The sequence below is a fragment of the Myotis yumanensis genome, unplaced genomic scaffold, assembly GCF_028538775.1.
Source record: "Myotis yumanensis isolate MYYU_CA2020_CCGP unplaced genomic scaffold, mMyoYum1.0.hap1 SCAF_6, whole genome shotgun sequence".
In the NCBI taxonomy this organism is placed as follows: Eukaryota; Metazoa; Chordata; class Mammalia; order Chiroptera; family Vespertilionidae; genus Myotis; species Myotis yumanensis.
Window position 1 is genome coordinate 49056094 of NW_027223757.1, and position 26613 is coordinate 49082706.

Here is a 26613-nt window from a genome sequence, read left to right on the forward strand (position 1 = left end):
GCATGTCATAGTGAGCAGTTGAGCAGCCTTAGCATATTATTAGCATGTTATGATTTGATTGGTTGAACAGACTACCGGATGACTAGACACTTAGCATATTAGGCTTTTATTATATAGAATAGTTAATGTTCTATTACATAATAATTCATTATCTAGCTCCTCTCAGAAGATAAATTTACCTCTAATCCTTCCAAGAAAACTAAAACTAAGGGTGATTTGAACTAAATCAATTTTTGCTTCCATAACTATTATTTCTTTAAAATCCATTTTCTTCCTTCATTCTCTTCCAGTTTCAGATGAAGAAATCTTGAATTTTCCTTTAAAAGCTAATACCACAATCTGCATTTGACTCAGTCTCCCAATAGTTTTCTCTGTTTCATTAGTTTTCTCTGTGATTCTGATTTTCAACATTTCACTCTGTATTTACTACTTGCTGCATCATAAATAATTTCAGTTTTTCTTAACCTCAAATGGCAGCATTAAGCAAAACAAGAACCATGATCACCAAAAAAAAAAAAAAAAAAAAGGAAAGAAAAGAAAGAAACCAACAATGACAACAAAATTCTGATCCTTATCCTGGCTTTTAATCTGACCATCTATCCATGGTCTAATCAATCTCCTCCAAATGTCCATTTTCTAATTGTCTGGGCAACATAAACCTACTAAAATCTGCCTTCTGTCTCTTTGACTTTATTAAGACTACTCTGCTGCATTTAACCCAGAGGATCATTCTATTTTGCATACCTTTTCTGAGCATACTCATCTAGTTCCATAACTTCAACTATCTTGTCTCTGCCAATAATTCCAAAATTTTAGTCTCCAGAGCCATATCTATACATCCAACTATGTGTAGATATCTCTTTGTTCCATGTGTGCTTCATAATAATACATACATAGGACTTAACTCGTCATCTTTTGCCCCAAACCTGATCCTCTACCCAGTAACCCACTCAGAAAACTGAGCCTCAAACTAGATTTATTTTCTTTTACACTCTACATCCAATTAGCCTTCAACCCTGGAAGCTATGCCATCTTTAGCATACTCAGTACCACATCTTTTTCATCAGTCCTCTACACTTGTCTTCCTAAAAAATACCATGTTTCTTCAGGCTACTCCTTACGCAAAACTGTCTAGTAAGTACACCACCTACAAGGAAAAGCACACAAAGTATACTGTTTATGGTGTATTATATGCTGGTCTGCAGCATAATAGTCTCTGTGTCTTTAAGATTCCTCCACCCAATACACTCATCCATATTTGGAATCCTGAGTACAGCTCATTTTAATGCCCGGTCATAAAACATCAATATTAAAAGTTTCAATAGAAAGAAATTTGTGAATAAAATAGACCCAAGTTTTAAACATGGGTCTGCATTTTAATAGTTGTTGTATTAAGTCAAATTTTTAAAAAGTATATGAATTTGTTTCTTCATATCAAAAATTAGTCAATTAATACTTCTAGAATATAGTTGTGAGTTGTAAATGGGATAATATGTATAAAGTACCCAGCACTTTAATATGAGATCATTAAACAAATGCTAGTTCACTTAACTTTCTTTCCTACTAATAATCTCTCCCTGGACACAGATTTAGCTCTCAGCTCTCTATGACTTTGGCCAAGTTACTTAACCTTTCTGCACTTCAGTTTCCTCATCTGTAAAGGTGGATAGTGCATGAACTTGCCTCAGAGAGGTGCTTTGAGAATTAAACTAGTAAAAGTAACCTGATAGGTCTGTACTTAGCATAAAGTATTATGTAAGAATTATCTATCTTCTTATAATAGTATGGAACTAACCTATTTGCCCTTTTCATTGTAGTTATGCAATTCCTTATGTATATTTTTTGTTTGTGTATTTTTTTTTACCATTACTAGCCTGCAGTGATGTAACGCAATATAAAGTAATACAGAAAAAATTAGTTTGGTGAATGCATCTGAAGCACTCTAAGAGGACAATTAATACGGATTAGTAATAATTTTCATTCCTTCTTTGTGTGTTTTCTTTTTCTTCTTCTTCCTTTTTAAATGACTGCTACAAAGAAATAGAGTTGAGCTAACAGGGAAAAAGGCACATAGAGAAATGTTGGAGAGAAGCACGATCTTGCTGACACAAAAGGAAAATTACCTCTTTTATGATCAATTGAGGTGGTCAGGGAGCCTAGTCAGAATAAAAGCACGGGATAAAGCTCTCAGGGAAGCTTTGAAGATCAAATTAGTTTAGAAAGGAAGAAGAAAAACTCTCACCAAACTTAAGAGGAATAAGGCTTAAGATGAATAAAGTTAAAATGATAGAGAAATTGTGTGTGTGTCTGTGTGTGCAGATTACCAAATCTAACTAAGGTCTTCAGACTTGGTTTGAAGTTTTCCTCCGAAGAAAAATGTTCAGATAATGGTATGTACCATCCACAAGATTCTGTGTTGTAGTCGTTGGTACTTAGTTAAAGGATCTAAACTAATTATCACTGACTAGTTTACACAGCTACATAAATGAAACCTCAAAGTTAAAAATGAATATATTCTAAATGGTGAAATATGTCATACATATCCACTTACCAATGTGATTTTTTGTTGTTGTTAATCCTCACCCAAGGATATTTTTCCACTGATTTTTTTTAGAGAGAGAGTAGAAGGGCAAGGGAGAGACAGAGAGAGAGAGAGAAACATCAATGCGAGAGAGACACAGAGACACATTAATTGGCTGCTTCCCTCATGTGCCCCTACCAGGCCTAATTACCAATGTGATTTTTAACTCTTGCACTGCTCATGTTTGTTTGCCTTTGTTGGTTTAAGTTACTAAGTTTTAGAGTTGCATATTTTTGGCAATATATAACTCTAATAATAACATTTAATTGTAATAAGTAGAGGCAGAACGATGACATACTAATTAGATATAATCTTTGCCCATGTGTTCTATTTCTACTGAACTACTTCCAAGTGGTATTGGAGTTAGTTAACTAAGAAAATGCATATAAACATAAAGCAATGCATGTTTATAAGGACCCTCAAAAAAGAAATAAATTTATTTAGAAGTATGTATTTTTTCATTTTCTCTTTTTATTTGTATTTTTTGGCTTTAGACCATATAGTCTTAAGATAACTCATAACAAACTCAAAATAAACATGCATTAAAAGTTGACCTGTTTTGATGAAGCTATGGGTAACCTGCCCATATACCCAGTCTTCTCTCTCCACAGAACCACTAAGACTCCATAGAATGCAAATTAAAAACATGGATTTGGAGAATAGACATAAATATTTACACTGGAAACTTGGGGTTAACTCATTTAAACTCAAAATTGAACAAATGTTGGTTACCAGAATCGCCTTCCCTTCTGAGAGAGAGGAAACACATTATGTTACAAACCATTGACTGATGAAAAGAAGATTCTAAATTGGTCTGGAGGAACAAATTTAAGCTGGGTTGAATTATTTAATGATGGGAGGATTTTGTAACATACATCCTTTTGAGAATGCTGTATGTTAGTCCTGTATAACTTGGAATTTAAAAGTGATTTTTCTTGTGAGTAGATAAGGTATGTCAGTAGCCAAAATCTAAATCTTCCACATATCTTACTGATAAACTATAAAGAACAATAGAAGAACAAATACAATCACAGAAATAAAAACATTAAAAACTTTAAATTACTTAAGTTAAAAAAAAATTCAGTAGAAGTAATTCTTGAGCTCCTGTTGTAAATCTTTACAGATTGCTAAAGTGGTATGTGAAAGCTGTGTGGGAGAGAGGAGACATTGAATAAAATCGCTTCCAAAAGAAAGTCAACCGCCCTAGCCAGTTTGACTCAGTGGATGTCAGCCTGCAGACTGAAGGGTCTCAGGTTCAATTCCAGTCAAGGGCACATATGTACCTTAGATGCAGGCTCGATCCTCAATCCCATGTGTGAAAGGCAACTAATCAGTGTGTCTCTCTCACATTGATGTTTCTCTGGCTCTCTCTGTCTCTCCCCCTCCCTTCCACTCTCTCTAAAAATCAAGGGGAAAATATCCTCAGGTGAGGATTAACAAAAAAAAGTCAACCTCAAGTGTGGACATACTAAAAAAGAGTCCTAGCAAATCAGAGCTCTGACTATATGGAACAGACTTAATTCCTTGGGACTCAAAAAATTAGTTTTGATCACACGTTTCTGATGAAGGCAAAATTAAAGGAACAGGCAATTTTTGGAGACATTATGAGAGAAAAATTAGTACACTCTTGAAAGATTTAAAAGTTAACTTGAGGCCCTGGCCCGGTTGCTCAGTTGGTGAGAGTGTCATCCTCATACACCAAGGGTGCGGATTCAATCCCTGATCAGGGCACACACAAGAATCAACTAATGAATGCATAAATAAGTGGAACAACAAAAGTGATCTTTTTTTTTTTTTTTAAATATATTTTATTGATTTTTTACAGAGAGGAAGAGAGAGGGATAGAGAGTTAGAAACATCGATGAGAAAGAAACATCGATCAGCTGCCTCCTGCACACCCCCTACTGGGGATGTGCCAGCAACCAAGGTACATGCCCTTGACTGGAATCGAACCTGGGACTCTTCAGTCCGTAGGCCGACGCTCTATCCACTGAGCCAAACCGGTCAGGGCCAAAAGTGATCTTTCTCTCTTTCTCTCTCTCTTTCCTTTCCTCTCTCTCTATAAATTTGATAAATAAATAAATAAATGTTAAAAGCTAACTTGAAAGACAACCCTTGTTTTGCACTGGATTACTCAGCATCATAATGATGTCACATCCCCTTAAGTTAATTTATAAATTTAACACTACTTTAATTAAAAAAAAGAAAACTAGATTCTTATGGAACTGGCCTAGTTGATACTACAGTTAATATGAAAGATAAATATTCAAGGATAGATAGGAAAACAGTAAAAAAGGAAAAATATGAGAGCAGACTGGTTCTAGTAGATACTAGAATGTACTTAGAAGTCTCCACAGTTGAAATGATGTTCCTAGTATAGGTGAATGGAGAGAAAAAAAGTACAAAAATAGAGCCAAGTACGTAGAGAAATTTTGAGGTGATTGAAAGTTTGCAGTGATTAAGGTGCCCTCTAAAAAATCACTGAAGGGAAAAACAGGCCGTTGAATAAACGGTACTGAGACAACTGAACAGCTTTTCGGGGGGAAAAATTAAATTAGATGCAAACCTTTCAACATACCAAAAATAAATAAATAAAAATAAATAAGCTGGAAATGGTTCAGATATTTAAATATGAAAAATTAAACTATTTAAGCATTAATAAAAAGGTTGAAGGTTTCTATAACACAAGTATAAAGAAAGCATTTCTAAGTATAACTAACAATTCAAAAACAATAAAAGATTGATATATATAACTACAAAATACCCACTTCTGCATTGTAAAAACAAATCAAAACAAGACCCAAAATAAATAAGCAAAAGCAAACTGAAAGACAAATAACAGACAGAAAATATTTATATCATATATGCAAATATTGGGATATTATGAATATTATATAAAACTTTTTAAACTTGAGAACAAAATAAAAACAATATAAAATAGCAAATATATATATATATATATATATAAACTAGTCTTTAAGTTTATGAAAATACAACCACCCTCTGATACATTTCTCCCTGATCAGATTGACAAAATATGAAGAACCTGACTGTACATTCTTGTGGCTGGGCTGTGGGAACATAGGCGCTCTCCTAGGCTGCTGGTGGAAAGGGAATTGGGACACCTTCATGGGGAGAAATTGGGCAATCTGTATCATATGACGTGTGCATTTGTGTTTTAACCCAGCAAACCAAGTTCTAAAAATGTGTCCTGAAGTTTCATATCCAACAATTCAAAAATATATGCAATTTATTGTAGCATTATTTAGAATTGCAAATTTTGAAGGAAAACCTAAATATCCATTTATAGAGTGATTGAATAAGCTATCATAGTTACTGTGTAACTGTAAGACAAATGAGAAAAATATCTATGAACATATATATTATAGTTACCAGTATATATTATGTTAAAATAGCAAAAATTTTTAAAAGTATATACAATAAGCAAATTTTACATAACAAAGGATAGGGTGAAATATATATATATATATATATATATATATATATATATATATATGATTTTTTTAAAGACGCAGGGATAATAAAACAAAAAAGCTTGATACTGTCTACGTATAAAGGATGGTTTAAAATTTGGTAGAAGGGACAGGGGTAAAAACACAGTGGAAGGGAATCTGGGGTAAAATTGAGTAGGAGTGAGGGATGGAGTAATACTTCTCTAAGTACACCTTTTAGTATGCTGGCTCCTAGACTATGTTAATGTTTTACATACTAACTACCACCAACAACAATAATAAAACAACAAAAGTGGGAAAGACTAATATTAAGTAGTAACAGAAAGGAATAAATTAACTTCATTTAAAATTACTAATACAGCCACATTGAAGGAGTGGAAAAAGGTTCACAATTAACCCAAGTAATGTTAAAAGATATTTTAATTCTGTATGCTAAGGCTAAAGATAGAAAGAATTACAAACAAATATTGAACTCTAGTCAGTAGGTTTGGTTTTTCAGTGAGAAGGTCTAGCAGTTTTGAAACTATTTTCGGTGTTTTTAATATTAAGCAAACAAGTAAATATGTTGAGAATAATGGGAGCCTGGTTCCTCACTGTCCAGGTGAGAGGTATACACATGGAAAGTGGGAAGCTAGAATACACTCTGATGTTGCCTTGAAATTGGAGGTGTCAGCATGTATTCCTGGCATAGGTAGAAAGATGAAGTAGAAATACTAGATATACATGGCGGGGGGGGGGGGGGTGGTGCGGAATTGTTAGCTCTGTCTGCTGAAAGACCCTGGCAGCATGTCTCTGCAGTAACAATAAACATAGTTACCACTCATATCTTGGTTTCTAAACCATTCTCCACCACAAGAAACCAAGGCTACTTAGAGAGATGATAGACAGATATACCTGGTAGATATTTAATTAGTAACAGAAAGGGACACATTAACTTCATTTCAAATGAATGATCTAATCATATCTATCATCTATCTATCATCTATCTATCTATCTATCTATCTATCTATCTATCTATCATCTATATATCTATCATCTATCATCAATCTATCTAACGCTTCAAGAATTGCCTTGGATGTGTTTGTAAAGCCTACAGCTTGAGTAGATGACTGGGGCTTGCATAATGCAAACAAAATCTTGGGACCAGGACTTTGACCAGAAGAGTCAGTTAACAGTTAGAAAATCAAAAATCATCAGTTTATATTGCTAATATTAGGACTATGAATTCTGATAAATTGCATCAGACAGATCAGAGGCTAAGCTGCTTTAACAAAGAGATCTAAAAATTCAGTGTCTTAAATATGATTTAAAGTAACTTCCCTCACTTCAATCATCTAAAGATGATTGGTTCCACTCAGTAGGATACCATGTTTCCTGTGATCAATCAAGGATCCGGGTTTCTTATTTTACTGATTCAACTTTCTCCAAGGTGTCACTTTTTTTTTTTTTAATATATTTTATTGATTTTTTACAGAGAGGAAGGGAGAGAGATAGAGAGTTAGAAACATCGATGAGAGAGAAACATCGATTAGCTGCCTCCTGCACATCTCCCACTGGGGATGTGCCCGCAACCCAGGTACATGCCCTTGACCGGAATCGAACCCGGGACCCTTCAGTCCGCAGGCCGATGCTCTATCCACTGAGCCAAGCCGGTTTCGGCCTAGGTGTCACTTTCTTAACATGACCCAAGCTGGGTTGCAACCACATAAGAATAGAAGAAGATAAAAGTCCAGATAATTCATTGCACCCATCACTTCCACACACATCTCATTGTGAAGAACTTAGTCACATGGCCACATCTCATTGTAAAGGTGACCCAGAAATGTAGTTTCAATTGGCACAGACCTGTGTCCAGGAGATGCTGCTGCCAAAAGGTAGGAAAGATAAGTGAATACTGAGGACAATAGTGATGTCTGCCTCGCCTATTCTTTTAGGAGGTAGAATCTTGATTGGAAGTGTTTGATCCAAAAACTCAAAGTGGGAGAGAAAGTAAATCCAACAAAAAGAACTTAATTCCTGGAATAGACAAAGGGGGAGAAAACAATGAAGATACTAAGTGAACATTACAGAGTTTGAAAATTCCTGCAGCACCAAAATTATTTGGTATAATGACTTACTGAAATTTAGGTGTCTTAAAATAACTCTTTGAAATACATTTTTTTCCTGTTTCACTTTAATTAAGCTTATCACTAGCTCTTAAGTTTCCAAAATGTTGTGGGTTTTTTTTTTAACTTTGCAAGGGAAAAATCAAACATTCCCACCTGGTGAACCTGCTCCATAAAACTTATAACACTTGGTATTACTCAGTGAATTCGAATTAACACATATTTTTATATGTACGGTGCTGATAATGTAACATGTAGTGAGCTTTCTGGGGAAAAAAAGGAAACAATACAAATTGTAACTGATTAGGTGCTACTACATCATACAGAACTAGTCTTTTTGGAGGGAGGAGGGATTGCAAATTATTTCTGCATGAATATAAATAAACTTCACTTTAATTAGAGATTATTTTGTTCTCATGAAGAAAAATGACTAAAAAGCTAGAGAGGAGGTTGTGTGCTTTGTGCCCCCAGTCTTCTGTTTGAGCAGGAGAGGTAATGATGCAAGCACCATCTATCTGGTCCTAAGTACATTCTGTTCAGTTCAACAAATATGTGTTTATCTCCTATTCTGGACATGGAACCTGAAAATAAAATAAAAACTCCACTTTCTGCAGTATTTCCCCACTGTGTGTTTCTTCCCTGTGAGTCTCTTTACTATTCACACAAAACACTTCACTTTGCTTGCCAAATATTTGGAGGTTTTTTTCTCCACACCAAGCAATTTCCTGTGATACCAGCTAGGTGCCCTACAGTACAAACTCAATTCTGATACTATCTAGGGTTTCAGGAGCTCCATGCCAAGAACAGAGATCAAAGACCAATATAAGAACAAGAGATTTTCCTAGTTTTCTTATCACCTAGGAAATTACTAGGGTTTTAAGAGCTCTGTGCCAGGAACCAGAGTCAGAGACCAAAACATATATTTTCTATTATCTCATAGCCCACCCCCTGGTTTCTGGCCGTGGACCCTTCATAACAAAATGATCCATAACTCAAAGATATAGGCACATTACTAGAATCCATGCAATCATTAATAATCATTTATGATTATTATGATATGTGGCATGATCAGTCATCATCATACCACATGAAAAGTGCTCCCTGAGTGAGTCAACCTAGGTTTGTAGGCTTCCATTAGATCTTCTCAGGATCCCAAAACAGAAGTGGTCTGAGACCGTGGTTGGCAAACTACGGCTCGCGAGCCACATGCGGCTCATTGGCCCCTTGAGTGTGGCTCTTCCACGAAGCACTACGTGCGGGCGCACAGGTACAGTGCGATTGAAACTTCGTGGCCCATGCGCAGACGTCGGTATTTTGTGGAAGAGCCGGTATTTTGTGGAAGAGCCATACTCAAGGGGCCAAAGAGCCGCGAGTGGCTCGTAAGCCGCGGTTTGCTGAGCTACAGTTTGCCGACCTAGACCTAGGCAAGCAGATGGGTTCATCCTTTCAGGCATGAAATATAATTAAGCTAAGAGACAATATCATCTCTCTTGCTCTGAGCTTCTTTTGAGGTGTTAATATAATATTGAACGTTCTTTATTATATAACTCATTTATTCATTATTTTACTCTTACCTACTATTTCCTCCTTTTCCCCATTTATATTCAATCTCTTCTAGCTTTGAAGGGGACAGTCCCTTCAGCCACTGTGCTGTCTAGATTGCTAGCAGCAGGGCTAGTCTAGGAAATGCTTCCCCCTCAGTGCACGCCCATTAGCATCGGATAACGTCACACAGGTACAGCACTAGTGGGCTCTCATTACCGCCGGGCAATATAGCTGCATTCCTGTTAGCCCCAATTTCTCCAGAAGGGGTGAAGACGCATCTTGCCCCATCAGGCCTGTAGCAATTCTGACATAAGGATTAAAACACAGTTGTAATTTCTTGCTTAGGAATCATCTATTTCTAGCCCTTCTAGTTGCAGCTCTGGTCCTGCATTGAGTAGGGAAAAACAAACAAACAAACAAAAAAAGTTGAGGTGATGTGGGAAAGCAAGTATACCAGCAGCTTCCCCACCTCCTCTTCCCCAGATCCACCAGAAAAACAGAGGAATCTATCCCGTGGGGACATTCTTTTAGCCCCACTCATGTTCATGTTGAGTGTGAGCACACACTCTTGAAACACCAACTTAAGAGCAGGGTTGGTAGACAGAGCTTATGCCTGGCCACCATTTACTGGAAAGTCTAGGCTGAATTAGGGGAGCCTGTTAGACAAACATTTTTTTTATATATATTTTATTGTATTTTTACAGAGAGGAAGGGAGAGAGATAGAGAGTTAGAAACATCAATGAGAGAGAAACATCGATCAGCTGCCTCCTGCACACTCCCTACTGGAGATGTGCCCGCAACCAAAGTACATGCCCTTGACCAGATTCGAACCCCAGACCACCTGGGACCTTTCAGTCCGCAGGCCGACGCTCCATCCACTGAGCCAAACCGGTTATGGCTAGACAAACATTTTTATTGGTTACTCCCCATTGCAGGTATTTAGTCAGATGACAAAAGAAATTATAAAATAAATTTAATTTTACCAGGTACAAAACAATAATTAACTAGATTATAGAGGTGTTTTATTTTTCTGTTTTGATATTGTTATTGGCTGAAAATTGTTCTTTAGTGATAAAAGAATAATTAGTGAAATTAAAGAGTTGAACAATGCTTCTGATCTTTCATAACTCCGGTCACTGCAAATGAAATAGACAGCAGTTTAAGGGGGAAAAACACAACAAAAAATGTGCCTCAACTTGGTTTATTCTTACCAACAGAAAGCTAGCATGTTCCTCAAAGAAAACTCGATATAACGTTTGTCATTTCAGAGAATTTCCAGTAATCCAGATTAGGGTTGCCATCTTTAGCAATAAATAAACAAACAAAATAAAATAAAAGACTCCCAGTTTGATTTATTTTGAAATAAAAAGTAAACAAAGAAACACACACATACATGTCCAAGCAGTCTATGGTACATATTTATACTAAATATATATATATATATATAATATTTATTATATACATAATAAATATTTATAATATTAATATATATATTTGGTGTGAATATATATATTAATATAATATAATATTTAAATAAATAAATTTGCATGAAGTCTGGGGTCTATTATGTTTTCATGACTGGATTCTGATAGATGAAGATGAGACTTTGCTGTCAGTCCCCAGGATAGCACCCCAGCTCTATCCTGGCCCTACTGTCAAGATCCCTAGTGGTTACCCACTTCTGAACAAATAGCAGGAGCAAAAGGAGACTCAATTTAGACTCCTCTCAGTGGAGAGGGAGTTTGAGGCCAGCTTGGCAGCAATAGGATCAAGACTCAGAGTCAGAACTCACCTCTGCCAAGCCTTCAATTCCCCCAAAATATTAATAGATGGGCCAAGGTCTTAACAAATGGAAAGTGGCCAGTGAAGAGAATGAAGGGGGAAGACTGAAAGGAGATGGTTTGAGAGAGGCCAAAAGATAAATGTTAGCTTGTCCTTATATTCTTAAAAGTCTACCTATGTATACAATTTAAATTTAGAGACTTTATATTTGCAAGTTTTCCCTGGAATATAGCTTGATTCGTCATCCTCTTTCTAAGCCTGGGAGGAAGACCCTGGTTATCATAATCCTGCTCCCTCCCTCTCACACAGAGCTAATTCCTGTGCCTGGCAGGAATCAAGCTGTTAGAATGAACGTACTCTGGGTGTATTTGTGGGCACCAGGACAAAATTATACCACAACCATTGCATTGGAATACTAACATGTATCTTAGGTTTATTTTATCATGTACACATTTTTAAAGGTTAATCAAAAATACACACAGCAATTTGTCCAAATACTAGTATATAAGTTAAGCTTTTTTGTTTTTCAATAAAATGAAGAGAAACTTTCTTGGGTTGTGTAAACTGGGAAAAAAACACCTAAAAACAGAAGTAAGCATAGAATTAACTTCACAACTGGGCCCTACAGAAATACTTTGCAATTTAAATAATCAATAAGATAACAATTAAGTGAATTTTCTTATCTTCCTATGATGCAGCAATTTAAAACTGTTAATGGAAGAAAGCAATGTATATTTTCAAGGCCTAGGGTGGGGGGTGCAGGGTGGAGAGGGTCAATGGGTAAACAAAAGGAGACATCTGTAATACTTTCAACAGTAAAGATAAATTTTTTTTAAAATAACATTAAAGGAAAATGATAGTGCAACATTTCATTTACTATGTACAAGGTTTTATATAACAATCTGGAAAAATAATCTGAAATAATATAGTAGTTGTATTATGTGGTAAATTAGGATGGAACATTTTCTTTTCTCTAGTGTTCAAATTACTCTAAGTATACAATGCAACATATACTCTTAGATGAAAATATAGCTAGGAAACAGACTCAGTGGGTTAAGCAAACATTTTTTTTTCCTGGAGAACTGACTTTATCACTAAAATTCTCCTGTCTTATGTAACTTTGAGTAATAGACCTAACTTATAATCAACTAATACTCCTCAACTCCAAACAAATAAAAAGAAAACACGCTTGTGTGCAGGTTTTCTGGAGCTGAGCAGATGTCTGAAGCAGCTGACAAGACAGAAAGGGCCTTGTAGCTGATAACAACACCAGAGCACACACACTGTTTAGAAATGTCCTGTCTCACTTTGCTCCGCCAGCAAGTTCAAGGAGTTAACAATCAAAACTGCCTCATGTATTTAAACTTTGTGCAGTGGGTCATATAAACATTCTTTGAGTTAAATGGTGTAATAGATCTAAAAATCTCATACCCGCTTCCTTTTCTCTCTGAGATTTATCACGCTGTGATATAAATACCCGCAGTATTTTACAAGACAATGAACTTGGCTTTTTCTAAGACCAGTCATTTTTGCTGAGTAGTGGAAATCTGCAGAGCTGTAAAATCTAGGGAGCTGTTTGGCAGTCTTGGGGCTTTTAGAAGTGCATCCTTAGAATATATTTTAAATTACAATATGATCATATTTCTAAAACTAAAAATATTTGAATATACACAAACAGTCATATGAAGGATAAAGCATGCCAAAATCCTACCTCCAAGGAAACTGCTAAACCCTGACAAGTAGCCAACTCAGTAAACTCGTACTGTTTATTTATGGTCATCTGTTTATTTCTTGCTTCCTACTTTTCTGGAGGATGGGCCAGGAGGATTGAAGCTGAAGACAATGGCTTAAAAGTTTTAGTGATTTCTTCATGCTTGCCCTAATGCACTATGTCACCTATCTGTCTGCTGCACTTCTGCCAATATTAGCCCTGACCCTCTGGGGAATTTTGTGACCTCTAGGGTCTTTTTTCCACTTCTCCTTCCTTTTTTTTTTTTTTTCCACCAGAGAACCTGTGATGTCATCACAGCTCTATTAGCTCTACCCTAACAATGAAAGCACATTATCATAACAGAAGTGTCCCAGGGCTCATTACCAGGGAAGTGACTTGGTTCAGGAGTTGCCTTTTCTCTGTGGAGACTACCAGGTCTCTCCCCGAGGAGTCCTGGAAAATGAAGACATCAAACGCTGTTGGGATCCAATGGCATTCCTCTCTTCAGTCCTCACAGAGTGGCCCTGAAAAGCGAGTCTCTACTTATTTGGGTTCTGACAAAGACTGAACAATGGGTGGCTGTGTGCAAAGCCTTTTTTCCTCTCCGATCTATAGGCATTATCCAAGGAATCGCCATTCACAGGAGGACAATGCACAGGGCCGCGCTTCTTGTTTAGATTACAGCTCACACTCTCTGAGGCCTCCTCTCATTTTCTTTTTGGCATTTTAATCCTTAGACTTACAGATCCACTCAAGAATTAAATAAACTAGAAGAAAATGCTGATGCCTCTGAGTCATGAAATCCTAAGATAAAAAGGTGTCTTGTTTTTTCACATATGTGTTAAGCATTTTCAATAGAAACACTGTGGCTGATCTACATTCTGATTGTGGGGAGGAACCCTGGGAAGCAATCACCCTCCGTTAGAGTCATATTTTCTCTGCCAGATATTATCTAAAACTTTTTACGTTTAATGTACCATCATCTGGGGACAGTTCTTTCTGGAGGTGAGGCAAGTTTATTTTTAGAACTAAAAAATGTGGTGTTTTTATTTCCGCCAACAAAAGATAGATGACATTTGAAAAGAAATCTCTCACTATTATGTTTGACTTTTTAAAATTTTGAATACTGAATTTACTGATAGAAATAAATGTGTTTCTTTTGGTAGTTTATGAAGAGCATGAAACAAAAATTTGCAGCTTTTTGGACCAACCTCATAGCCATTGTTACATTTATAAAATAACCAACACGGATATAAAAAGAATTTCAGCTATGTGCTTAATGGTTGAATTTAGAAGGTAAGCTGTAAACCAGCTGATACAGTAAATAATACATAATTATAAGCTGAAAGATTTAAAATAACTCACTGGAGATTTAAAATAATAATAGCAATCAGAGTTCAGCCAAGAATCTATTGCTGATTTAATTTTAACTCAGTTTGTCTTGGAATGTTTTCTGGGCTCTTGACTGTTACTACAATAAATTCTTAATCATTCAAGGCAAATTATAGAATCGATGGGTTCAGCGAACCCTGTGCATATCTGGCTTCTATAGTCACTTTAATTTTATATTTGGTCTTTTCCAAAAAAAAAAAAAAGAATGACCCTAGAAATTTGATAAAATTATGAACATCTAACTCACACATGGCTTGGAATTTCTATAAAAAAATTAGGATAGTGAATGAAAGTAGTTGACTTAAATGTAGATTAGGAATTTTTGAGAGGACATCACTTTCTATTTAGTAGTTTTGTTTTCCACTGATATGGATGGGTGAAAATTGTCTCTAAGAAAAAAGAATCTGAATTATTATCAAATTTTAATTTCAAAAACAATGCCCATTTTTGTAATGCACGATCTTAGTTGTTTCTCAAAGAAATTCTGCATAAAAAGCAGCAAAAGAAATGCCATTAGTCTGATATGCCTCTGCTTTAACATGTATGATGAATCTCTAAAGACTCTTGTTCTTGAAAAAATTCTACGTGTATTGGTTCTATATGAGAGAAGCCAATTCAAAATAGTTCTAATCAAAGAAGGAGAAGGAAGAGGAAGTGAAGAGGGAAGTGGAGAGGAAGGGAAAGAGAAAAGATAATATTTACTGACTAAAGTACCGGTAACTGTGAAGTCCTAGGTGAAGCTTGTTTTAGTGGAGGCTGGTACAGGACATCAAAGATGCCCTCCTCTCAGGAGTCCTTCTGGCTGGGTGTTGTCCTCATGGTCTTCTACCATAGAATGGCCTACAGTCAGAAAACATAGTAATGGCAACCACAGATTTACATAATCCCAAATTTGGAACCTTAGAGAATGAGTATTTCTCTTACCTCAATGTATCAGTACCAATATATCAGTAGCAGGAAGCAGTTAGATTGGAGCATATCATATTGTCAAAGAGAATAAGATTCATAATTAGTCAAGGCTGGATCACATGGACCTTGTTTGTGGTGCAAAAAAAACAACAAAAAAAAAAAAACAACAGTTTCACATCATGAGAAAGTGGAGAAAATTGTATTGAGCTGCCAAACCCAAGAAGTTGTCTCCCAACAACACATTATAAATCTAAATAATTAGTTGTGAAGAATTACAAAGAGTATTTACTTACAAATCACTTTTCCTTCTGAACTAGTTTTTGCCCTAGTACATGCAGAATAAGATGTGCCATTTAGATATTTAGCATCTAAACCCAACATGTCCAATATAGATTTTCCAAATCTCCCGTCCCATGAGCACCATTTTATTGGATACTCCTACATTTTTTCCAGCTAATTAGACCAGCAATTTGCAACCGTTTTCATCTCATGACACACATAAACTAAATATTAGAATTTTGCCTATCTCACACACACCCAAAAAAAATAGGTATAATTTTGTTTCTTTCACACTGGATGGCCATTGTGTTGGCTGTTATCATTTTTTAATTAGACAACCTAAGGGAAAAGATGTCAGTGCCCCTGACTAAATAATCAGGTACTGCATGTTTTAAAAATTCTTGTGGCACACCAGTGTGCCATAGCACACTAATTGAAAATTGCTGATTTAGACCAAAGAGTTTATGGTCATCCTTAGCTTCTTCCTTTCCTCATAGCTGATCCATCAGCAAAATATAAGCTTAACCAATGGACACAGACAACAGGGGGGTGAGGGCATTATGGGGGGAACAATGGGGCGATATGGACACATATGTAATACCTTAATCAATAAAGAAAAAAATTGTTTTTTATACTGTAAAATATTTATTTAATAAAAATAATTTTATAAGCTATACAGAATTGAATAAAAAGTACAACAAATTATTTCCACTTTGCAAAACTGCATACAGTACAACTTGCAAATAGTGGTCAGCATTCTGCAAACATGGCCACCCACCAAGACGTGCACCTATTACTGTCTTAATAAGTAAAGGCTCCAGGTGTGTGCCACAGACTTCAAATTATATTCCAGGGAGATAATGCTTTGGTAACATGAACACTTTGATTATACAACAGTCCATTTTATTGTACCACTCTTCTATTTGTTTCTGAGTAAACAATTCCCTATATAGCAAAATAAAAGATAAAATATAAAATTACAGGCTGTTACTTTACGACATCATGTGAGGGCATTATGGGGGGGGACAATGGGGCGATATGGACACATATGTAATACCTTAATCAATAAAGAAAAAAAAGAAAAAAAAGAAAAAAATTGTTACGCTCTGGCTTTTTTAGCTTTCAGCTGGAGGAGGCTTAGGTGCAGCTTTCTTTGGTTGCCCAAATCTGGGTTAATCTGACCCTGGCTGCCTCCACCACACTGCTGAAGTTCGATTCCAATGAAATCAAAGTGGTATACCTAAGGTGCATGGGTGGGAAAGTTGGACCCCAAGGTCATCCCCCTGGGTCTATCTCCAAAAAAAATGTTGGTGATGATATTTCTAAAGCAACCAGTGATGGGAAGGGTCTGAGGATTACAGTGAAACTGACAATTCAAACAGACAGGTCCAGATTGAGGTAGTACCTCTGCATCTGCCCTGATCATCAAAGCACTCAAAGAACCACCAAGAGATAGAAAGAAGCAGAAGAAGCCGAACCAGTTTGGCTCAGTGGGTAGAGCGTTGGCCTGTGGACTGAGGGGTCCCAGGTTTGATTCCGGTCAAGGGCATGTGGCACATACCCAGTAGGGGGCATGCAGGAGGCAGCTGATCGATCTCTCTCATCGATGTTTCTAACTCTCTATCCCTCTCCCTTCTTCTCTGTAAAAAATAAAAAATATATATATTTTTTTAAAAAAAGAAAGAAGGAGGAGGTGGAGGAGGAGGAGGAGGAGGAGGAGGAGGAGGAGGAGGAGGAGGAGGAGGGAAAAGAGAAAAGAAAAGAAAACCTGACCAAAAAAAACAAAACAAAAAACAAAACATTAAGCACAATAGAAATATCACTTTTGATGAGATTGTCAGCATTGCCCAACAGCTGTGGCACAGAACTTTAGCTAGAGAACTCTCTGGAATCATTAAAGAGATCCTAGGGACTCCCCAGTCTGTGAGCGGCAATGGTGATGACGCCACCCTCATGACATCAATGATGGTGCAATGGAATGCCCAGGTATTAAGAACTACAAAGGAGCCTAGCCAGTGTGATTCAGTGGTTGAGCTTCAACCCATGAACCAAGACATCACTGGTTCGATTCCCAGTTGGAGCACATGTCTGGGTTGCAGGCTTGATCCCCAGTAAGGGGGGGTGCAAGAGACAGCCAATTAAGTTCTCTCTCATTGATGTTTCTATCTCTCTAGCCCTTCCACTTCATCTCTCTAAAAATCAATAAAAACATATCTTTAAAAAAAAAGAACTACAAAGAAAAATATTTTAACTAAAGATCATTTGACAACCAAAAAATAAATAAAAAAATTTTTTGGCTCTATGGGTGAACTATAGCCAGAATCAAATAATCTCTCACCATTTGCACCAGTATCCCTCCAAGCTATGGTGCCATTGTCCTATATCTGGGTTATTGCAATAGTCCAGTGGTTCTCAACCTTCCTAATGCCACGACCCTTTAATACAGTTCCTCAAGTTGTGGTGACGCCCAACCATAAAATTATTTTTGTTGCTATTTCATAACTGTAATGTTGCTACTGTTATGAATCGTAATGTAAATATCTGATATGCAGGATGTATTTTCATTGTTACAAATTGAACATAATTAAAGCATAGTGATTAATCACAAAAACAATATGTAATTATATATTCAATATGTGTTTTCCGATGGTCTTAGGCGACCCCAGTGAAAGGGTCGTTCGACCTCCAAAGGGGTCGTGACCCATAGGTTGAGAACTGCTTCAATTGTCTCTTCACTGGTCTCCCGGCTCCCACTCCTGGCCCCTCTATCAAGTCTTTGACTTTACCTTCCTAACTATATCTTCCTTGGCTATCCTATCTACAGTTGCATCATTCCATCAATTTCTGACCTCTTTCTTACCTAATTTCTCTCCATAGCATTAATCAATATCTAATAATCCATGTGTTTTACTTAATTACCTTGTTTCCTCCATTTAGGCACCCTGTCTAAAGCAGTGCCTACCACACAGTGGGTGTTCAATAAATATCTACAAAATAAATGGGGGGAAATTAATAAATGGCTGAAGGAGAGGTATTGAATATCATTAAATCAGAAGAGTCCAGACCACAAGAACAGTAAATTCACCTCAGGAGGAGCACAGAAGCAGTGATGGAAGTTGTATACTTACAGTGTACAGTGATAGGCATATACCTATATAGCATGCCCATTGATGTTTCTCCATATTTGGAGAAAATTTTCTGCTTTGGTCTGTTTTGTTTCTACTTATAGCTTTACCACAGCAAATAGGCACACATATTTATTGTTGGAAGAGGATGTGAACAATTATGATTGGGAGAAATAAATTTGGTAACAATTTTGCAGTTTGTAAAGGACTTAGGTTATAATGGCTTTTTTGTTTGTTTGTTTGTTTGTTTTTTAAAACTGATCTAACCAGTCTCTGGTCCTTCTTTAAACAGGAAGGAAGGTCGTGTCATTTCAAAAGCTCTTCTACACCTACAACTCTCAAAAATAATTTTCCAACATTATTCATTGGTAACATATGCCAAAATTATGGCCATTTTAAAGCCTAATGAAAGGTTTTGAAAATTGTTTCTTTAATACCATTTATTATTGCTCTTTTATTCTGGTAGATATTATCCCCATAGTTAACAGAGAACCATCATGCGCACCATGCAATTGTTATAATTCATTACAACTAACTGACCATTTGGATTAGTTTGAGGGTTGCACGTGTTGTAAGTTAATCTGCAGCAGACTTTCCAAGGATGTTGAGTTATGAGCTTCACAGAAGTCTTTTGATGCCTAATTTCATCCAGCCTCACAATTTGCCAAGTTATATCCTTTTCTTCTTCTAGCAAGTGAGTAGTCTTTTAGCTCTTGCCCTGCAACCCTGAACCCCCATGCTTTTAAGATTATCCTTTGGTCTTTGTTTTTCCAAAATCTCACTATGATGTACCTAATGTGATTTTCACTATATTTGTCCTAGTCGGGGCTGTACGGCTTCTTGACTCTGAGGTCTGATATCTTTTGACAGTTTTGGAAAATTCTCAGCCAGTGACTATTCAAATATGATTACTGCCTGTTGTCTTTCTCTTCCTCTTCCAGGACTCCAATCATACTTTTTATTGGAACATTTCATTGAGGCCCATATGTCTCTTCCTCTTTTTTAATGCATATTTTCCTTCATTTCTGCTCTCTTAAGTAAGCCTGACTTATTTTTCACTGACTTATTTTAGAGTTCACTAATCCTATCTCCTGTTATTTTATTTACTGGGTTTTTAAGTAGGTTAATTGTATTTTGGAAGAAAGTTGTTACTTTTTGTGATATTTCAGGGAACTTTTTGGGTTCTATTTTCTCCAAATATCTTAGAAAGTTGAAGAAAAAAGGGAGATAGAATTTATATGAAACCTTTATATGGAATAAAAATGATTTGAAAATCTAAATAAAGCACTAACTAAAAATCTATTGTGAAACATTTTAAAAGTTTCTCTTTGAGAATCACATAAAAAATTCTTATTTTAATACTTTGATATCTGCTTTACATTCCTGTGAGGGTTTAGAAAAGACAGGCCCTGGATGCAGGTAGAATTAGGAAATCAGGACTATTTATTCAATATGAAATAACACCTTTGGAACTGAAATACCTTCAAACTCATTCAGAGCTGTTGCCGTGACCTATGACAGACAGCAAACTTTTAATTGCACAATTAGAGGGGGAAATTTTTTTAAGAGTTAAATATCACCGAGAGACGTAATACATTGATTTAAATTTTAGGAGAATAGAATCTTTCTCAACCTTTCTTTCTTATAGATGTTGATGGTGATACAGGATGACTAAGTATTTAAGCAATAGGGAATGGAAGATGAGAGAGAGAGACTGAGCATGGTGAAGATAAATGGTCAAACAACATTTGTTAATATTTATTAGACACCTGTTATGTCCCAAACCTTGTTCTAAGATTTAACACTAATTAAATCTTTAGCTTTATGACAATCTCTAATGTAGGTGTTATAATTATTTTCGACCACATTCTGCAGATGAGGAAACCAGGGCACAGAAACGGTACTCACTTAAAGCTCCACAGAAAGTAAATAATGAAACTGAGATTTTAACTGAGATTGTCTCACTCTCAGATCTGATATGGAAACTATTACCCTGTACTTTTCCCTATGTAAAACATACTATTTTCCCTTAACCTTGATCGCCTGTTAAAAACATGTAATGCATTGCACAGAAATATCAGAATGAATTTAGATCACCTATAAATACCTATTAGAGATTATTTGAATAGTCATTTTTTTTATCTTTGTCATTTGAGGTAGTATTTGAATTCCACGGGTAAAAAAAAAAAAAAAGGATAAAAGGTGTCAATTCCCTGGGTTTTGAGCAGATGTATGTGAAGTTTCTCCTGTAATTCAGGGCTCTCTGACAGTTATGTCAATATTAAAAATATTAAGGTTAATATTTCTTTGCCTGTGATCCTCAACTGAGCAATATGTAGTAAATGATGCTACTTTCACACTCCAAAATATGCTGTTCGCAGGCAGACTCCCTTTCGGCCATCATTTCATTAAGATGTATCAGCTGTAAAGACAACCACAGGCTGGATGGCACGGTGTTAGGATGAAGTGTTCATTTTATTTTTTGCAACTTGGTTCCTATACAAGCCTTGGTCTTGTATTTCATTTTAATGTATCATAAGTCACTTCAGCATTGATAATGAGCATTTTCAACAGCCATGCCACTTCCATTTTCCACATTGTGCTACGTCCCGTACTTCCAGAAGTCTCATCTCCCCAGATGACTGCTACACACCATCACTTTCTACTGAGCATCCTCCTCCACTCTGCTTCTCAGGTGGATTTTGTGCTTGTGAAAGGTGCCAGGCTGACAGATGACTGATCTCTTTGCCACAGGCGTGGATAGAAGAGGCAGGCAACCCTCTGGGTGGTACCTGCCAACATGGCTGCTTCTGGAAGGAAAGGGAAGATGCTCCATCGCAGCCCCTTTGCCACGGGTATCTTGGTAAATGCCAACTGCAATTATGTGCCTGCTAGTCCCTGGCTCCAGCACTAATACATAAGGAAAAAACCAATAAACAAAAGACTTCTCTGGACTCCAGTACAACTCTGTTTGTGTCCTGTTTTACCAAAGCAACCTACGTTAGTGACGCTGCCAATTCCACAGCTGGTCTAGGTGCTGTTTCACACCTGTCCCTTCAGAAGAATAGACACCTTGTAAGAGTGCAGTGCTGGTTCAGAGTGCTCACTTTTAAACTGAAGAGATGAAAAAGGAAACTGCACTATTTACCACCAGTGAGTACTGTTTTTTATTTTGTCTCTTTTATAAAATGGAAGAAATGGTTAAATATCAAGCAGATTTGAGGTCAGTTTGTTTTTAAACAAAATGACCATGAAGAACTTGAACTAACCTGGATGGAGTGGCTTAGTTGGTTGAGCACTGAAAGGTTGCTGGTTTGAATCCCAGTCAGGGCACATGCCTGGGTAGCAGGTTCAATCCCTGGTCAGGGCATGTACACATGAATGTCAATCTCTCTCTCTCTCTCTCTCTCTCTCTCTCTCTCTAAGCATGTTCTTGGATGAGCATTTAAAAAAAAGAACTTGAACTCTGAGTTATGGGTTTACCTTAGGAAAGTAGTAGCTCCAAAATAATTTAGTACTGAGATATGTAACCAAATGCAATCCCAGAATGAGGGAACTTGAAATACAATATTCTAAACTCAGTTTTCTTTCTATTATATGACTCTGCAAATAAACAAGTAACATAAAATTTAGGATGGTAACCTCAGAAAGACAGTAATCCCTTTGGTAAATAGTCCCATATACATATTTTATGGCCAAATAACATTAGTAAATACACCCAAATATATTTTATTTAACTCTCTATAAGAGTTTGGTGGGATTGGAAAAAAATTAATTTCTTTTTTCAACAAGGGAAAACAAGCAAGGATATACAAGGTTATATGTATTCCATACCTTTTACACAGCAATTTTACCTTTAGGAATCTATTCTACATAAGTATATTTGACACATAAGTGTATGTGAACAAAAGTTTTTACTGTAGCAGTTTTAAAAGTGGAGAAAGGGAATGTTCTCAATATTCTTCAATAAAACAGTTCTGAACAAGTTGTTATATTCCCTCTAGAGCAGTGGTTCTCAAACTTCTGACCCTTTAAATACAGTTCCTCAAGTTGTGACCCAACCAAAAAATTATTTTCATTGCTATTTCATAACTGTAATGTTGCTGCTGTTATGAATCATAATGTTAATATCTGATGTGCAGGATGGTCTTAGGCGACCCCTGTTAAAGGGTTGTTCAACCGCCAAAGGGGTGGTGACCCACAGGTTGAGAACCGCTGCTCTAAAAATACTTTACAGCTCTTTATATAGATACTAGAGGCCCTGTGCACGAAATTCATGCATGGTGGCGGGGAGGTCCCTCAGCCCGGCCTGCACCCTCTGGCAATCAGGACTCCTCAGAGGATGTCCAACTGCAGAATTGGGCCTAAAATGGCAGTCAGAAATCCCTCTCACAATCCGGGACTGCTGGGTCCTAACCACTCACCAGTCTGCCTAATCGCCCCTAACCGCTCTGCTTGCCTGCCTGATCGCCACTAACCACTCTGCTTGCCTGCCTAATTGCCCCTAACTGCCTCTGCCTACCTGCCTGATTGCCTCTAACTGCTTGCCTGCCTGCCTGATCGCCCCTAACTGCCTCTGCCCCCACCGCAGCTTCATCCAGAAGATCACCTGGAAGTACTTCCAGAATGACATCCAGAAGGTCGTTCAGCTGTCTGGTCTAATTAGCATATTATGCTTTTATTATCTATACTAATAAAAGGGTAATATGCTACTTAGACCGGGAGACCTTCCGGATGTCCTTCTGGACAAAGCCATGGTGGCAGGGCTGAGGCAGAGTCGGGTTAGGGGCGATCAGGCCAGGAGGGGAGGCAGTTGGGGGAAATCAGGCTGGCAAGGGGGGCAGCTGGGGATGAGCAGGCCAGCGGGGAGCGGGCAGTTGGGGGAGATCACGCCAGCAAGGGGGGACAGTTGGGGGCGAGAGGGCTGGTGAGGGAGGGTAATTGGGAGCTAGCAGGCCTACAGGCAGAGTGGTTAGGGGTGATCAGGCAGGCAGGCAGGTGAGCGGTTAGGAGCCAGCAGTCCCAGATTGTGAGAAGGATGTCCGACTACTGGCAGTCAGACCCGAGGGGTCCCAGATTGAAGAGGGTGCAGGCCAGGCTGAGGGACCCCCCTCCACCCTGTGCACGAATTTCATGCACTGGGCCACTAGTTATAGATATAACAGCATATAGGTATGTACAAGTTGTTAATTTAGAAAGGAAAGGTGCACATATCAAATATATGATCCCGGATAATTACAATGATTTTTTTTAAAAATCCTTACATTTATAATATCGTTCTATGTGCAAATAATGTTATTGTATAAGCATGGAGAAAGATATGGAAGGATACAATCCAAGGTATAGAAAAAGGTCCTGCAAGGAAGGAAATTAAGTGAACTTAAGAAAAAAATATTAAAAAATAAAAACAAACAAAAGATACTTAGGGTCAACTCTATGAGAAGGCCATATGTATGCTGGTATTGCAGAATCACTTAAATATCTCCTCCTTCATAATTTCTTAGTTTTCTACTATAAGAAAAATGATGTTGTGAGTTTATAGATGCAAATCTATCTTTGAATAATGTCATTAAGACCAACTTATTTTTATCAAATTGATTTGTCATGTGAGGTAAGTGACACTTGGAATATCTTGGACATGAGGTGTTCCTGGGAGGTCAGTGTTGAAAGCACAATGTCTGGAGCGCATCCAGGCAGCTCACTCACATGGAAACATTCAGAATAAAGGGCCATTCAATCAGCATAAATTCCAGCACATACTAGTATTCCTGACATCTCATTGGACTGGTTTGTATCATAACTAATGCTAAACTACAATTGTCAAGTGAAAAGAAATTGTAGGAGGCGGGAACAGCACCAGCTGTTAGACTGGTGGGGTCAGACCAAACCTGGGTTCAGCTCCTTGGTAATGGAGAGGACACATTTGCAATGTGAGAAGGTGGAAGGAAGGTGTGGTCTGAGAGGCTGTGATGGGTTTTTTTCTTTTTTTTTTTTTTTGAACCCAGCTTTCTCAAATGACTGCATCTCTCTCATGAATGCTTTAGCTTTGAACATGGAACCTGATTTTTTTTCCTGGTTCTGGAGTCAGGCCAAGCTTTTCCAATCTTGGGAAAAAGTAATATAAATTGCTTAAGATACATTTCAATCCCACACAAATCAAACCATTTGTCTTTTTTCAAAATTTAGTTATCAGTAAAGTCCATGCTAACAATTACCTATTAAAGTTGCTAGTTTTTATAATTTGTTAAAGATCATATATTTCAACAGTTTTTTAAAGGGATTTTTTTTTTTATCCCCATAGCATAGTAATGGGATTCAATGAAAAACCCCTTCATTCAGTTTCCTTTATAACTGAATTTGTGGACAGAAAGAGAGTGTAAAATCTGTGACTGAAAATAATGTAGATTTTGCTTAAGTGCATAAATTGCTTAAGTGGAAGTTTAATTCCTAAAGTTGGTTTTCCTCCACTCATTGCTAAGAAAATCCATTTGTTAACTGCTAAAACCTTTAATTTTTGTTTTGATCAGATATTCAAACTATCTTCATTAATTTCATAGATTTCTCAAAAAGTGGGTATCACTTAATAAATGGATAGAAATTCTTTAAATTTCCACTGTAATGTATGTACTTATTGTGAATGAAGGGGTAGCTACCAATTCTATTTCTAATATTCCCTCTGTTACAAGGTACTCTGCTTCACTCCAGAAGAAATACAGAGCAAAATTCTCTCATTCTCCTCTCTTTTCTTCACTCCTCTCCTTTTCTCTTCCAAACTATATATTTTGAATCTCGAGTCAAATAGATTTCAAGAAACTAAATATATGCAAGATAAAGCAATTTAAAAAAAAAAAAAATTTACAAATACATAAAGAGATGGAGCCAAGGAAAAGAACCAGAGGTAGAAACAAGAATCTTATAAAATGTACGCCATTATCCAATACAATTGTTAAAAGTTGGCTGCAAGCTGACCTTAAGCAGGATGAAGAGTTTCGCTGGTTATGTGATTGGGTCCTCAATGTTTTTAAGAAAGAGCAAATCCAACACTGGGAAAGCACAGGCAACTCTGATCATAAAATGAACAAAACATTTCTTTCGAGGATCCTGTGGGGGAGGAAGACATTTTACTCTACCCTTCTGCTACCAGTGAGATGACAAGACCTAGGTTCTAGTCTTCTTGAAGGAAAAATCTCATGCAAGAAACGAAGTGTAGCAAAGTAAGTAAGAATTTATTGGCTCCAGCAAAAATATAATTAGGACAGTGAAACAAGGAAGGGCATAGACGTAGTAACACAAGAGCCTAGGCTGCACTGCTTTGATTCACTGAGAAGTCAGAGAAAAGGGGGCCTTGGAGACAGGTTCAGGGGGTTAGCCTGGGACAACCTGCTGCTGCCTATTGCTCCCCTGGTTGCAAGGCTTGTGGGGTCCCTTAGAGGGAAGAAGTGGAAAGAGAATGACCCTGGTGTGCTCCCCTGGGGGGAGCTTGCCCTGGGTCCTTCAACCTGAACGTATTTATCTCTCTCTTGCAGGTGGAAATCTTCAGAGAGGTCTCAGCAGAGGGTCTCAATAGAATATACATAAGCTTTCCAGGTGTGCTCTTTCAGGGTCGTGGTCTCCACTGATTGATTGGAGCCGGGGTAGGGGGTCTTTAGTCAATGTACTGGTCCTGAGGCAGCCAAGGGGTCACTTGTCTGTGAAAGGGCCGGCGGGGCA